Raw genomic sequence first — 15,368 nt, 5'->3', positions numbered from 1 at the left:
CCACCAACACCAAGACCCATAGATGATATTGAGGATGATGAGGGGTATAGGAGTACACATTCTTCCGAGGATGAGGAGGACCATGTAATTGCAGAAAGAGTGGATTTTGTTGACTTCATTGCAGTCACTGATAATATGGAAGATGGAGATGAGGGAAGTGAACAGTCTGTAAACAAATCAACAGTTTGGGAGGTAGGAATGAAGTGGCCAAACATTGATGTGTTAAGACAAGATATAATTGATTTTTGTGTAGCAAATAGGTTTTCTGGTGACTTAGTGAAGAATGACCTATTAAAAATTAGATTAAAATGTTTGGGGGAAGACAAAAAGAATGTACAATGTTCATGGGTGGCTTATTTCAGGAGACAAGATGATGGATTCACAATGAGGCTGAATACACTGAAGGCAGTACATATTTGTAAGGCTAATTGTGATATGTTTAATAGAATGGCCAATGCGAATTGGGTTGTTAGAAAAATTGAAGATCAAATGAAAGTCAGTTCATTATAAGTGTTTGGAGTTCACTAAAAGAGTTTAAATAGTACTAATGTAGTAACTTTTATATTGTTTTGTCTAAGGTTCATTTCAAAACCATGACTCCTGTTTTCATAAAAGGAGAAGTCATGAGGGTTTTTCATATCAATATAAGTTATTGGACAGCTTGGAATGCAAGATTCAAGTGTCTACAACAAATTTATGGGGATTATGGGGAAAGCTACAACATGGTCCCAGTGCTATGTAATATGGTATACACTTTTGAATTGTTTTCATAATTTACATATCTTTTTGTGTGATTTCAACTATCAAATTGATTGCATGTTTGATGGTTGTTTGTAGATTCATGAGAGTAATGGTCTTTCTACAATTACAAAATTCTCAAGAGATGCTAACACACTTCAGTTTGAAGGAGTCTGTATTGCATTTGATGCTTGTATTCAGGGTTTTACAGTTGGTTGTAGGCCATTAGTGGGGTTGGATGGTTGTTTTCTTAAAGGGGAATATGGAGGGTAGGTGCTTAGCATGGTTGCTTTATATGGAAATAATGGTCTATTTCCTTTGGCTATATACATTTGTAGATTTGAGTGTAAGCAATCATGGTGTGAATTTTGAGTATCATGGCTGAAAAGCTAGAACTGCACCCTTGGCCTATTACCTTTATTTCTGACAGGCAAAAGGGTTTGATTCAAGCTGTTAAGGCTCTATTCCCTAGAGCACAACATAGGTTTTGTTTCAGGCACATGTATAAGAACTTCAAAAAGTTTTTCAAGGGTGACTATATGGAACAACTTGCCTGGCTGCATCAAAGGCATATAAAATAGAAGACTTTGAAAGGTGGATGGAAGTGATAAAGAAAGAAAACATTGATGCATGGAAGTGGCTGCAAAAGGAGGGATATGAAACATGGGTTAGATCTCACTTTTTTTAGGAACTTAATGCTAAACATGTATGCAACAATTTCTCAGAGTCTTTCAATAGTTCCATCTTAGAGCTCAGAGACCTTCCAATTGTCAGTTTACTAGACTAATATCACCTTCTATTAATGAGTTTGAGGTACAAGAGGAAACAGGCTTGTAAAGGATGGGATCAAAATGGACTGGTCCCTAGAGTGAATAAGCACATAGCCAAGATGATAGAAATATGTCCATCCTACATCTTTGAAGGTTCAAATGATGATCTTTTTGTTGTGAAGAATTACTATGGTGATAAGTGGAGGGCCAATATTGTGGACCACACTTGTGAATGTAGGGTATGACAAATGACTGGAATTGTATGTGTTCATGTTGTGAGGGTGCTTTTACCAAGAAGAGTTGAGTGGGTTGAGTACTGCAGCTCTTACTTTTGGGTCTCAGAGTATAACCTAGCTTACATGAGTAATGTGAAGCCCATGAAAGATGTCAAAGACTGGCCTAAACCTGTAAGTGTTTATATATTTGCCTGGTTTAATATGCTTATGTTATTTACACTAAATTGTAGTAACTAATCTTCTATTAATCTTAAATTTTCTTAGGATCCAACCAAACTTGTCAAACCACCTCCTTTGGTGAGGGGTATTGGAAGGCCTAAAAAGCAGAGAATGCGTGCTGAGGATGAAAATAATAATGGTCATGTGCAAAAAAAGAGGAAAATGACTTGTAGCAAATGTAAAGGAGAAAGGCATAATGCAAGGTCGTGTAAGGGTCTTTCTATATCAGAAATAGCAAGCAATGCAAAGAATAAAGCACCAAGATTCAAACCTAAACCTTGGACAAGGTCTAGAACTGTCACAGGAGAGTCCACTTGCATGGATAGGGCAAAGTAAATTAAGTTTATTAATATGTGTTCAGCTACTTTGTTTATACTAAAATGTTTTTACTACTTAGTTTATACTTTGTAAACCTTGACAGAAAGATTGTAAGAAAGACACAGGGTGGCATTATGAAGGCAAAAAAAAAAAAAAAAAGTGGTTTGCAAAGTGGAAGTGATGCTCCTCCAAGTGAGTCCATAGCAGAACCACCAAGCAATGCTCCTCTAAGTGAGTCCATATCAGAACCACCAAGCAATGCACCAGTAAGAGTGGCACCAGTGAGACATGAACACCCTAAAAAGAGCCAAAACTATGGACCAACATTATTCAAAGCACCAGAGCATAGACATACCATGAGTGACTTGATTAGAAAGCAAGGATAGGGGAAAAAGAATAGTGCAAGTGTGCTAGTTGCTACAAGACAAGTTGTGAAGGGAGTAGGAGCAACTTTTGCAAGTGTTACAACTCTTTTCAAAGCACCAGCAGTTGTGAAGGGAACAACAAGAAATAAAGCACAAGCAAGTGCTACAGCTCCTGTCTGTCAAAGCACCAGCACTTGTGAAGTCAGTACAAGCTAGACTTGGATGAATATATGTTACATCTTCTTTCAAAGCACCAGCCAGTTTGCTTTTGATATTCATGTACAACTGGTTTTGGAAAGATTTCTTTTGGAATATGTGTACAAAGTTGGACAATTTCTTTTGCAATGTGTATAGAATGTTCTATTTCTTTTCAGTGATCTCTTTTGCAGTATTTAATAATTATATGGTATATTTTATATTTCAGTTTTCTATTTAAATTGCATTAAATATTATGTTAAATTTTATTAAGAAAATGTTTGCAGTTTTGGTGATTCAAGTATGGGATATTTACTTGCAGTTTTTAGACTATGCATAGGGTGGTAGAAAATCAGAAAATGTTTGCAGTTTTGGTGATTTAAGTGTGAGATATTTACTTGCAGTTTTTAGACTATGCATAGGGTGACAGATTCATTTTACTAGGCTGGCTTATATTGGCAGATTCATTTCAGTCAATGCCTCGTGAATCATCAAAACACCCTATTCACTTTCTATAAAATCAGACTACACCCCCCCAACACATCTCACATCAATCTTTTCTCATCTCTTAACTCTATTCTCATCTCAAGTTGCAACAGTTGGAAGTCATGGCTGTAAGAAGAATAACAAGAATTCAGCTTGATAAAAAAAAAATTGATGATTCTTTTGAGTAGATCAAAGCATTGTTAAAAGAAAAGAAAGATAAGCGGGTGTTTTTAGAGTTGATGGAAAATGAGGGTCAAATGAGTTTCAAGGTTTCCAAGGAATGCATCAATATGTGTTATTTAGAGTTGACTGATACCATAGGGCAATGTCAAGCAGAAGAAGCAGCATTACCATATCCTCCACCAGGTTTTGCTCCTCCACCACCAGCAAAGGGATTCAGTTTGAAATTTGCTCCAAAAGCTAAACCACAACCAACACCAGTCCCTCCACCAGCACCACAACCAGCAGCAATCCCTCCACCACCACCACCACCACCACCACCACAACCACAACCACAACAAGTCCCTCCACCACCACCACAACCAACATCAGCCTCTCCTTCACCCAGGCAATTAGGAAGATTACACACTCCACTTCCAGGACCATCACAACTTGGTCAATCACAATCACGTGAAGCAAAAAAAATTGTATTGGCATTAGCATCAGCTGGAGTGTACATGAGCAACAAGAAGAACAAGAACAAGAGGACCTAATGTGTAATGTGTCATGGTCTAGTGTTATGTTTTATGTGTCCAAGTTTGATGTTTGTGTTAGTTTGAAGTAGTTTGAATGTTAGAGTCTATGTTCTATGTTAGAGTCTCTGTTTAGAGTCTGTGTTCTATGTTGCTTCAATTATTCAAGTGTTCTTTTTGAACAACAACAACAACAATAGTACTACAACTCTTTCAATTAGACTTCAAACATGAAACTTACAACTTCAAACATGAAAGTTACAACTTCAACTTCAACTTCAAACTTCAAACTTCAAACTACACTACTGATGATTAAACTAAGCCAAATACAAACATTTCAAACCACCCCTTTCCCTTTCACAGTCACTTGTGTTTCAAATCCTTCACACAAATTATCCACTTCAATTTGAACACAAACTTTGGACTTCCAATTAGAACTCTTTACAGACGAGCTCCCCCTAACTTGAGAAAACAACTGACTAGGCTTTTGCTTGGGCATTAACTCCTTCAGAGCATCCATCATCTATTGAAAATTCTGGCATTTTGGGAAACTTAAAAACTTTTGACCCCATGAATGAGGTTGTTGTGAAGTTTTCACAAAACGACCTGTATTGCATCTCTTGCAAGGAGAGCCAATCTAAGGGCATCTATCATATCAATGATCAAGTTTCCACATGAGAAGCAAGCACGAGCCTGAAATTAACAGTATGCAACTTTAATTAGTTTTTTATTGCCACCTGAATTAAGGTACAAAGTCGAGGAAATACCTTCTCCATTTGTGCTTTGGACAAGACAAGTTCACCACAACCTCCCATTTGTGCTTTGGACGAGTCAATTGCATCAATTTCCAGTTACAGATGCGTCTCCTACTTATAGATGGAAGATCCCAACGTTAAAATCTAACGGTCTGATTATGCATGAACCAACTTATTCAACCAATTTAACCATTGAATTGATTTCACTTCACAGGATGTTGACACATGGCACATGAGGGAAAATGATTGAGGGTAGTTTGGTCAATTCAAGTTAGCAAGGGTATTGGGTGTCATTTAGGGAAAATATTTGGGTTTGTTGGATTAAATGAGAGGGATGATGCCATGTGTCAATTTGCAAGCTTTTGGTCTTGATAGAGTCAATGGGCATTTTCGTCATTTTGCCTACTTAGGGGTAAATGTGTCTTTACACATGTACAAAATGGAAAAAGTTGAGTTAGCTGTGAAATTGGGGACATAAGTTTAATATGTGAAGAACTGGGGACATAAATCTAATTCGATAAGTTGGTGGGGACGTAAGTCTAAAAAATTGTAATACGAATTTTGAAGTTTTGCTCGTTGCAGGTTTTCAGATGTCTAGATTCAACACGTCCCGCATTTGGATTTGTCGACCTGTCATTGCAGTTTGTTGACAGCTTCAGTATATGGTGTGTCTACTGGTAAGACATCTTGTTTATCTTCTGCTGAATAGTTATACTTTCTAAATAGAATTCTTTCCAGTTTTAGCTCTGAATGTGGGTTTCCAATTCCAACAATATATTTTGTTTTCTATATAAGTTTATTGTTCCACTTGCCTAAGATTTTACGTTATAGGACTTCATGAGGGTGCTTGTGAGGGAGTAATATTCATATCCAATGAATATCACACACGTGTCCAACATACACATAACTACTAACCGACCTCGTATCCTCGTCATCATAGCTCACTTCATAGTGACTCAAATCAGGCAAGCAACATATTCAACTCGCACCCAGAGCGACCACACCACCAACTGATCTCACCCATTCGTCCTGTGAGCTCGCTTCAAAGTGATTCGAGTCGAGTGGACGATCTCGTCTAGCAACGACCTGCATAGTGCTCACTCCTCTTGTTCCGCAACGGCTCGTAACGTATGTCTTTATTGTAACCATCAAGACCGGATCTTCAGGCACGCTTCATGGTAAATGTCCATAACTTGCCATCAAGGCTGGATCTGACCTGACGCGGGAATGCAAGAGGCGTGGGCACCTTGCATATATAAAGAGGATGAGGAACTACGTCTGACCTGATTCAAGTCTCCCCCCCCCAGCAGAGAGAACTTGATACGTAGGCAGTTCGTCTAAACAAACTCGGTCAAACCCAATCAATCAACCCATCTCCCTCGAATTGCCTGCATCAGTAAGGTTAACCAAATATAACCTTTACATTGGCGCTGTCTGTGGCTTAATTTTTTGAGTTCACAACCCTTCAAACAAAAAAACCTTCAAACAAGTCTCAAGCCCATGAAGCAAGGACAACCTACAAGAACAAATGAAGAGCATGGCCGCCCAGATGGGAACCATGAACGATAGCATCACCCTCTTACGATAGGAAAACGTCGTACTAAAAAGCCAGGTAGCAGCCCAGAACTCCAACGGAGTCACCGTTGAGGACAATATTAACAAAGTGAACCTGCAAATCAACGAGTTGTCCCAGCAAATTGGTCAGAGGACTGTGAAGAAGGACGCCACTCAGATCGTCCAGAAGATGCTAAAAACTTATCGAGCATCCCCATTCATACCGGAGGTACTCAGTAAACCCTCCACACACGATTTCATTTAGCCATGCTTTGCGATGTATGATAGCAGTACGTGTCCTGGTAAACACGTAGCTCGCTACATCCAGAGCCTCGCACTCTATAGTGCGCAAGAGTTCGACTACTTGCAATGCCGTTTGTTTCCTGCAAGTCTGAAAGAAGGAGCTCTCGACTGGCTCTACTCACTGGAACCGAACTCCATCGATAGCTTCAAGAAGCTAACCGACCAGTTCGCTAATCATTACATCCATAACAGACTTAATAAAACCGACGTCGACTCACACTTCATGCTATCTGATAATATTTAAAAAACTCTAGTTTACTCATATTTAAACATAAACAGAAGTTAAACATAAGAATTTACGCTAATTGATCAAAGTTCTACTCTCGTGAATCAGAATAAAATTGGAGTAGAGAATTCGTTCCACTCCTAGTTCGTTTAAACGTAAGATTTCCTAGTTAATTAATTCTAACAAAATCGATGAGAAAATATACTAATGCGGTGATTGAATACTAATAGAAATGATGTAAATTATACTACGACAATTCAAAACTACGATGTGAATATGGGAAGGAATTAGGAGAATTTGATTTCACCTTAATTCGACTTAATAAGCTAGCACGGAATTTGTTGTAATCTTATTTTTTACGTTTTCACGTAAAGGTTGGGTATTTCTAATCCCTAATTATTTATGGCAATCTCTACCAACTAATAATTAGCATGTGAAACAATTAGACCCATTCTCATGGTGAACTAATTACTTTCTAGAATGGAATAGATTATTACAACCATTTCTACGCTATACAATCAAGTTTTCATTAAAACTTCATCAAACCCTTCTAATAGAGGTTTTAGCTTTGATTCATCAAACTATCATTCATAGAATAAGAACAATAAGAACAAGACATTATTGAAAGAATAATAATTGCTTTATTAATCTAATGGAAAGAGTCTAAGAATTCAAATTGTATTAAAGCTGAATTAAAACTAATTTAAACCTAAGTTTATGAATAACTAACTATATTATGGATCTAATCTATATTATCTATCTAATCCAAGATATGCTAATAGTTTGGCCTTAGTCCTCTTTATATAGAAGATGCTAGGTCTACAAATTCGTGCATGGGCTTTGGATCCCTGTTTTGGGCCATAAAACCGAGCCCAAAACTTGATTACTTCGGTCCAAAAGGGGTTTTTCTATTGGAAATTACTGCAACAGCCTTTTCATCCACTTATGCTCCTCTGATTGGGTCAAATCTTGGACCATTAGACAGCTCTTTCCGATCTGGTCGTTTTGACATATGGTAGGCCCAATTCCAAGGTCTGAGTCCAAAGCTACGGCTTGCAAAAGTTCTGTTGACTTTTGTACGCTATTTCTGCCCGCGTTGACTTTGACTTTTCAGCTTTGACCGGGCTTTAAAAATGCTTTTTCTCCTTGAATCTTGGCCTTTAATCATAGAACTTTTTAACAACCAACCTTTGCTCTTTTATCTCGCAAAAGGGACACATTTATGCACATAATTGACTCCAATGCCTGAAATACATAAAAGCACGTAAACAACACTAACTCTTATTTATTAATCACATAATTGGTCTAAAAGAAATATTGTTAAGAGTTTAAAACTACAGTTTTGGGCTCTTATCAAACCACCCCCAAATAGTATTTTGCTTGTCCTCAAGCAAATATGAGAAATTAGAATAAGTGACCAAAAATGGAGTTCTAACTAATCTCGTTTCGCCGAGTGCGATTGCATTGACCATATGCAACAAAGCCTTAAACCACTAGGAATTTCCTAACGAGTTATAGCCTCGTGAGAGTTTTCCAGTGAAGGTACTCACAAATTTCATCTATACTACAACGACTAAGAAATAAAACTATTGTTTCCTTACTTATTTTCAGATATCTATCCATCTCACTAGCAATGAATACAGAATAATCAAGTCGAAACCTAAGCTAATATATGCATAATAATCAACCATCTACGAATAAACTATTGATTTTTGGGGAAAACAAATGTATATTGTACATATCTATATCCTAACAGGTGCCTTAATTACACGTGTTTCTATGCCACCCCCAAACAAAAGCATGCTTTGTCCTCAAAGTATAGACATAAGAAGGGTAGGAAAATACCATGGAAACACGTGAAATTTTAGAACATCTGCAAAACAAAGTTAAAACATACTAATATAGATAAATAAAAAACAGACGCAACTCTACATGAATTCCACCCGTTATGGGGTTACAAAAAAAAAGTAATTTGCCTGGGACATAAGCAGACACGAACAAAAAAAAAACTTACTTCCTATCTTGCATTTAGGCGTCATCATCCCCCTCTACATAGAAGCGAGGTTCTTTTGCGTCTTGCCACGCCATGATAACTTGCCAAGCCTCTCTCCATGTATCATCAACCCGTGCTAAACTGTTAAGTGTTACTCGGTCTGATCGGGTGTAAGGAGCAACCCATTGAGGTTGTACCCTCCATCCCGGTCAAGCCATAACACGAAACGAACGAATAACGCAATTGGTGGGTTTCATAATTTCAACCCTAACCCAATCCGTGTAGGGGGTAATCAGGAAAAAAATAGCACATGATACGACAAACCAAAATAGGCATAAGAAGGTACTTATGCCTCATACTATGGCCTCTAGCTAGACTAGCCACTAAAACCTTGGGAATGTCATATAGGAAACTTTCCTTAGCTAAAGCAAGGAAAACGTCACCAGCGGTATTATGCACAGAAGTAAACTGCCAATCCCCTAAAATATTCATCATAATGAAGAACATGGTAAGGCCTACGCTCAGGGACAGGCTACCAAGGGCTATGTTATACTGCCCTCGGTCCATTACATGAAAAACCCCTCCCCCCTATAAATCTCGTGAAAATACTTATAGTTATAAAGGTATGCATTATTAGTTAGATATCCCCATGAGTTTGTATGAACAGGCATAGGCATTCCCACAACAAAAGCAACTAAAAGCTTGCTGAAATCCATTGTCGTATCATTAACTACGACAGAGAACACTTGTTCTCCATCTGGTTAACAAAAGAACTTTGAATTATTATAGAAATATTCAGTAAGTTGAGGTGAATACGAGTCATCAGGACTTACCAATAGATGTTGCCATCTTGACTGCACGATTATATCGTGGAACCATCCTCCATAGGTGTCGCTTCAGAACAAATCTTCAAAAGACTGATCCGGTATGAGTGTAAGAGAGTTCATTTCAACAAATACACTCTAGGACTGCTGGAAACAACCTCGGAAGAATCAACAAATAAAAATCAGAAGCGGAAGTGCTGCAAAGGCCAAGGCGCGGAGCGCGCTCGAGAATTGGCTGTGAAGGGCATGGAGCGCGCTCTTCTCTCACTCGACTTCCACGCACTTTAGTGCGGGGAGCACTTGGAATTTGCCTATGAAGGGGGCAGCGCGCACTCTTGTCTTGGACGATGTCTAGGCACTTGAGGGCGTGGCGCGCTTAGGAATAGGCAAGCTAGGGCGTGTGACGTGCTCTGTGTACCTAGAGTGCTCTGACTTGAAAAGTGGAAAAGAAAAGTGAGAGATAATAATGAGAGGTGCAAGGTGAGAGGTGTGGTGTGGAGTGTAGAGGGAACCAAGGTTTTATAGAAGTTTAGTTTCTTAATTGAGTTCCACAAGTTGCCCAGATTGTTAAGGCAACTTGATGGAAATATAATATTTCTAAAACCAAAACGGAAACAGACCAGATTCATTATTCCAAAAACAAACCTAATAGTTTAATGGTTTGAACTTAAAATAGTAACTTTCCAATTCCATTCTTTAAAATTTTCACCACTACACACTAGCTAATCCTAGCTCCACCAAATTAGTAACATTCTCACATAATCAAATTCTCACAAACTTGCAACAAATACTTCCAAAATGGTGGATAGAGGAAACAAAACAATGCTGAATAATTAATGCCACCCCCAAACAGATCGGGAAGGTGGGATTCATAAAAAACAACAACAACATGCTTGGATAAAATTTTAAGTAAACTTAAAATTATACTAACAACCAAACATTCGACAACAATTACATAATTCAAAATGAACTACTTAACTAAACAACTAAAAATAAAATTCTACAAAAAACAGGGAAAAATTCCTAAACACAAAATAACTAAACTACGAGCCACGAGATGAGGATGGTTCCGTGTAATCAGTCCTGCGTCGACGATGCTCATGCCTCTCAGACTTGTCAGAAGTATAACTTTGATAGGGTGGCAAGCGTCGTAGAACTTCCACTTGGAACTTCCACTGACTCTCTAGATATGCGTTTATGGATTCCTCGCGCTCCTTATCACGCTGGACTAGGGTCTCCACGATAGCTTAGAGCTCTCGGTTACTAGCACTGAGCTCCTCAAAATTCTGATGGATGTTCACCTGCCTAGTCCGCAGATCCACACAAATGGTATTAAGAGAACGCATGCCCTAATGAATCAATGCCATGCGTTCTCCATCAGAAGTAGCATTTTCCAAGGCATCGACCTCAAAACATGTCGTACCTTCCTCATCATCATCCGAATCAACAACCCTATCCTCAGGCAACTGCCACGGCTTTTGAATACATTCCGAATAAATCTTTGCATTTGAATGCAACTTCAACATAATCTGCTCAGATTTCAGTTTATCACCAAAATGCAACATGATCTTAGTAATCAAAGCAGGGAACGGTGCAAAATGTACTCCAACGCTTCTAAGCTCATAAATCAAAAAGTCGAGGATACAAAACTGATACCTCTGCTCCTGAAGAATCCAAAGAACGTGCAAACAAGACGAGCCGATATCGCTGACGTTCGACGTGCCAATGATGTTCTTACCAATCCACTGAGGTACAACCAGTTGGTTGGTTCTCAGTGACGACTGTCGAACACAATGTGATTTTGCATTGTACTGTCCCTCCAAGATAGTCTCTCTCATTGATGCCTCGATCCCACCCTAATGCGATTCCTGCAATGTAACTATGGGGCAGTTGTTTGGCTCAATGCCTAGCAACCTAGACAACATCCTCGTACACACTTCTATCCTCGCACCATTCACCTTAATAAAAACCTTCCTACCCTCAATTTCCCACTTCTTGTAAAAATTCAAAACCAAATCCGGATGGTAAAAATCATTCTTCGTATTCCACAACATCCGCCAACTCCTATGCCTCATCTCATCATTGTAAAATGGTGCAAAATGGTCCGATGTAAAAACTTGTTCCAGGAGAATTTTTTCGTTTTTGGGGCATTTTTTTGTTTTTGATTTTGAAAATGGGGTTAGGGTAAGGTGGAGGAGAGGTATTGAAATAAGGAATTGAATTGGGGTTTGAATGGCGTGGGTGCGCAATGGATGTTGGGTTTTTGGTGGTTTAATGGAGGTGGAGATGAAAAAGATGATTTGGAATAGCGAAATTGGAGTGGGGTTGTTAAATTGGAGTTATAAGAATCGGTGGTTTTGTTTTTTTTTTATTTGGTTTGGTGTTTCGTTAATGGAGGCTGATGGAGGCGTGAAGATGGAGAACTCGCGAAGGGTTTCTCCTTGAGGGTGATGGAGAAACACGTGCGAAACACGTGCATACAAGGTTTCGGGCCCAAGCCCAAATAATTTTGAAAAATGCCCATTTTTTCCTTATATGTGCAAACTTAAAACTGAAAATCTCGATTCGTTAACAGCCCGATTTTTGCGAATGAGCTATGAAAACGATCAGCAGAGAATTTCCAATCCAATGATCCATAAAACACTCTATTCTAACCATGGTTGACATATAAAAAGATGGAAAATGCCTCAAAGTGCGTGAATGACATAAGTTATGCGAACAATTAAAATCTAAATTCATAGATGGTGTCAACCCAAATCAAAATACTATTAAACGGCATAAACAACAAGAATAGTTTAAAAAAATTTGTTTAAAAACGTGGGTCTTTTAAAGTCAGATTTCCGAGACTTGCTAGATTACTATTTTTTACTTTTTATGAATATGGATTTAATATAAGGGAAAACAATAAAGTAATAAAGACATAATTCACACCATAGAGAAACATGACTCAAAAACCGAGAAAACATGCAATAGTGGAAAACGTGAATTATGTTAAACATAGACTTAAGATCCGATACTTACAGCCACACACTCTAGAGAGAGAGCCTGGTTACCTGAATGGTGCACTTATCAAAATATAAGATTGGAATGGAGTACACCGAAAAATAAAATGAGTCTTTTATAGTCAGATACTCAAGACTTTATCTAAAACATATGTATATAATGAACATGCAATTTACCATATATCAACAACTGAAATAGTTGTGGATCGTTCCATAAATAATGATCACAGGAAACACACCCAAACACAATTAAGCACCATGATTTCCTAAAACGTGGCCTAGCGGGATGAGAGTGAATACTGATGGATCTAGAACCTAACCTAGCATGCAAAGTCTTCTTTTTCCACCAACGAAAGGGTGGCCAAGTGGATGATCGTGAAAAAATGGATGATTATGGAAGATATGGTGGATATTGATGAATTTTAGAAGTAAGAAATGGAAAAAATGAGAATGTAGGTTTAGCATAAAACTCATTTGTGGCATGGGTTGGTATTATCACACATATGAAAATGAAGATATCGGGTGGTACTTTAGGTAGTAGTTTCTTACTAGGAGAGTTTAGAAAATCATAAAGCAGCAGGAGAAACAAGAGGGTCAAGTGCAAACTCAAGGTTCCTTTGAAAAGGTGGAGGGCAGGGAACATTGATGGAAGGTGAAAGAGTGAGAGGATAATGTGAGGTGGGTGAATGGTGCTAAGCTCTCAGGTCTATATCATCAGAAGTGTTTAGATATACAAGACATTCTTCAATAGGTAGGTTAGAAGAATCACTGGGATAGTGGGTTAAAAAAATTTCTTTTGTCATGGTGTCAATTTTGGAACTTCCGAAGGAAAGAAATTGGTGCATCTGATTATTAGGAAATATGTTTTCGAAATAATCTCGAGCTAAGCTCTCGATCATGCTAACCTCTCCATCGATAGTCGTATTTGGGAACTGTTGCATCGTTTTAAAAACATTTACCTCAATAGAAAGATGACCAAAGGACAAGGACATCGAACCGTCGAGGCAGCTTATGAGCGCATTGGCAGTAGCCAAGAAGGGACGCCCTAAAATGATAGGAACAGAGTCGTTAGCGGCTTCTTTGTCGAGGATCACGAAATCAGTCGGATAGTAGAAATCCTGAATCTTAACAAGCACGCTCCCCTTAGAATACTTAATAGAATGATCAGCTAATTGCAACGTCATTTTAGTAGGTTGCATCTCCTGTAGACTTATTTGTTTATATAAATAATAAGGGAGTAAGTTAACACTCGCCCCCAGGTCTAATAGAGCAGTTGTCGTGTGAGTATCCCCTAAGGTGCATTATACAGTAGGACGACCAGGGTCCTTATACTTAACGATTCTATTATGTTCGGATAAAGTTGAGAACTATTCAGTTAAAAAGGCTTCTTTAGGAATATTTGTTTCATGCCTAGTAGTGCACAACTCTTTGAGAAACTTAGCATGGTGAGGTAATTTTTAATCGTTTCAAGAAAGGGTAGGTTTATCGTTAGATTTTTAAACACTTTCTTAATCTCATCAAAATTCGTATCCTTCGTTAACATGACTAATCTCTAGGGAAACGGTGGTTTCTCTCTATATTTAGCATACGGATCAACAGGATGTTTAACCTTGGCCTTTTGTTTCTTAGGTTGTGGTTTAACTGGTACCTCTACAGGGGTAGGATCTTCAGTTTCTATTTCGGTATCTAGTAAGTTTTCATTTGTTATGACCATTGGTGGTGTAACAACGGGCATGGTTACGGCATTATCAACCACTTTGCCAGAATGGAGAGTGGTGATGGCATTTAACTCACCTATGTTTCTATTTTTATTACTAGTATTACCGGTTACTTCAAAGGCTGTGTTTGGCATTTCAAGATTAGGTATAGCTTGACCTGGAAACACACATTTTGGTTGTACTTTCTCTTGGGTTAATTGTTGTAAGGAAAGTTGGATGGACTGTAAAATCTGTTGTTGGGTTTGCATGAAGGCGTCGAAACGATCTGGTTGTGGAGGAGTGGTTGTTACAGGAACTATCTCACGTTGATTATTAACGGGTGGGTTGTGATAGTTATTATTAACCGGAATGATACTTCTATTAGCATTATAATTATTATTGTTATAATTATTATAATTACCTTGTCCTTGTCCTTGTCGTGGTGGAGCTTGGTTGTAATTGTTTGCTGGCCTAATATTTTGATTATTAAACCCTGGAGGTGTAACTTGTTGATTATTTCGCCAACCGAAGTTGGGGTTTTGTCGCCAAGGTACGTTAGGTTCACTATTAATGGAACAAACATTGTTCGGCTGTGCGGATGGTTGTTCATAGACTAGAGGACAATATGAGTCGGGATGCGCAGGACTCAAACAGAAATTACATGGAATATAGTTGATATTTATGACAGGGGTAGGCTTTTGTTGAACAGAAATAGCTTCTACCTTTTTAGTGAGAGATTCGATTAAAGTTTTAAGCTCAGGATCAGATTTAATCTCAAACATACCGGCAGCCTTAACTGTTGAAGAAGAACTAGCGGAGCGGGGGATATCGTCACTACCCCCCAGTTATTATTACGCTTTGTTTGATTTTCTAAAAACCTATAAGCCTCTGATGCTCCTTTACTGAGGAAACTACCCCCATTCATTATATCAAGGACCTCTTTGTGATGGTGTAAAATCCCCTTGAAAAAGGCCTGAACTAACGTGTCTTTCGCA

The sequence above is a fragment of the Coptis chinensis genome, chromosome 7 (genome assembly GCF_015680905.1).
Source record: "Coptis chinensis isolate HL-2020 chromosome 7, ASM1568090v1, whole genome shotgun sequence".
NCBI lineage: Eukaryota > Viridiplantae > Streptophyta > Magnoliopsida > Ranunculales > Ranunculaceae > Coptis > Coptis chinensis.
Note: the sequence above shows the minus strand (reverse complement) of the source record.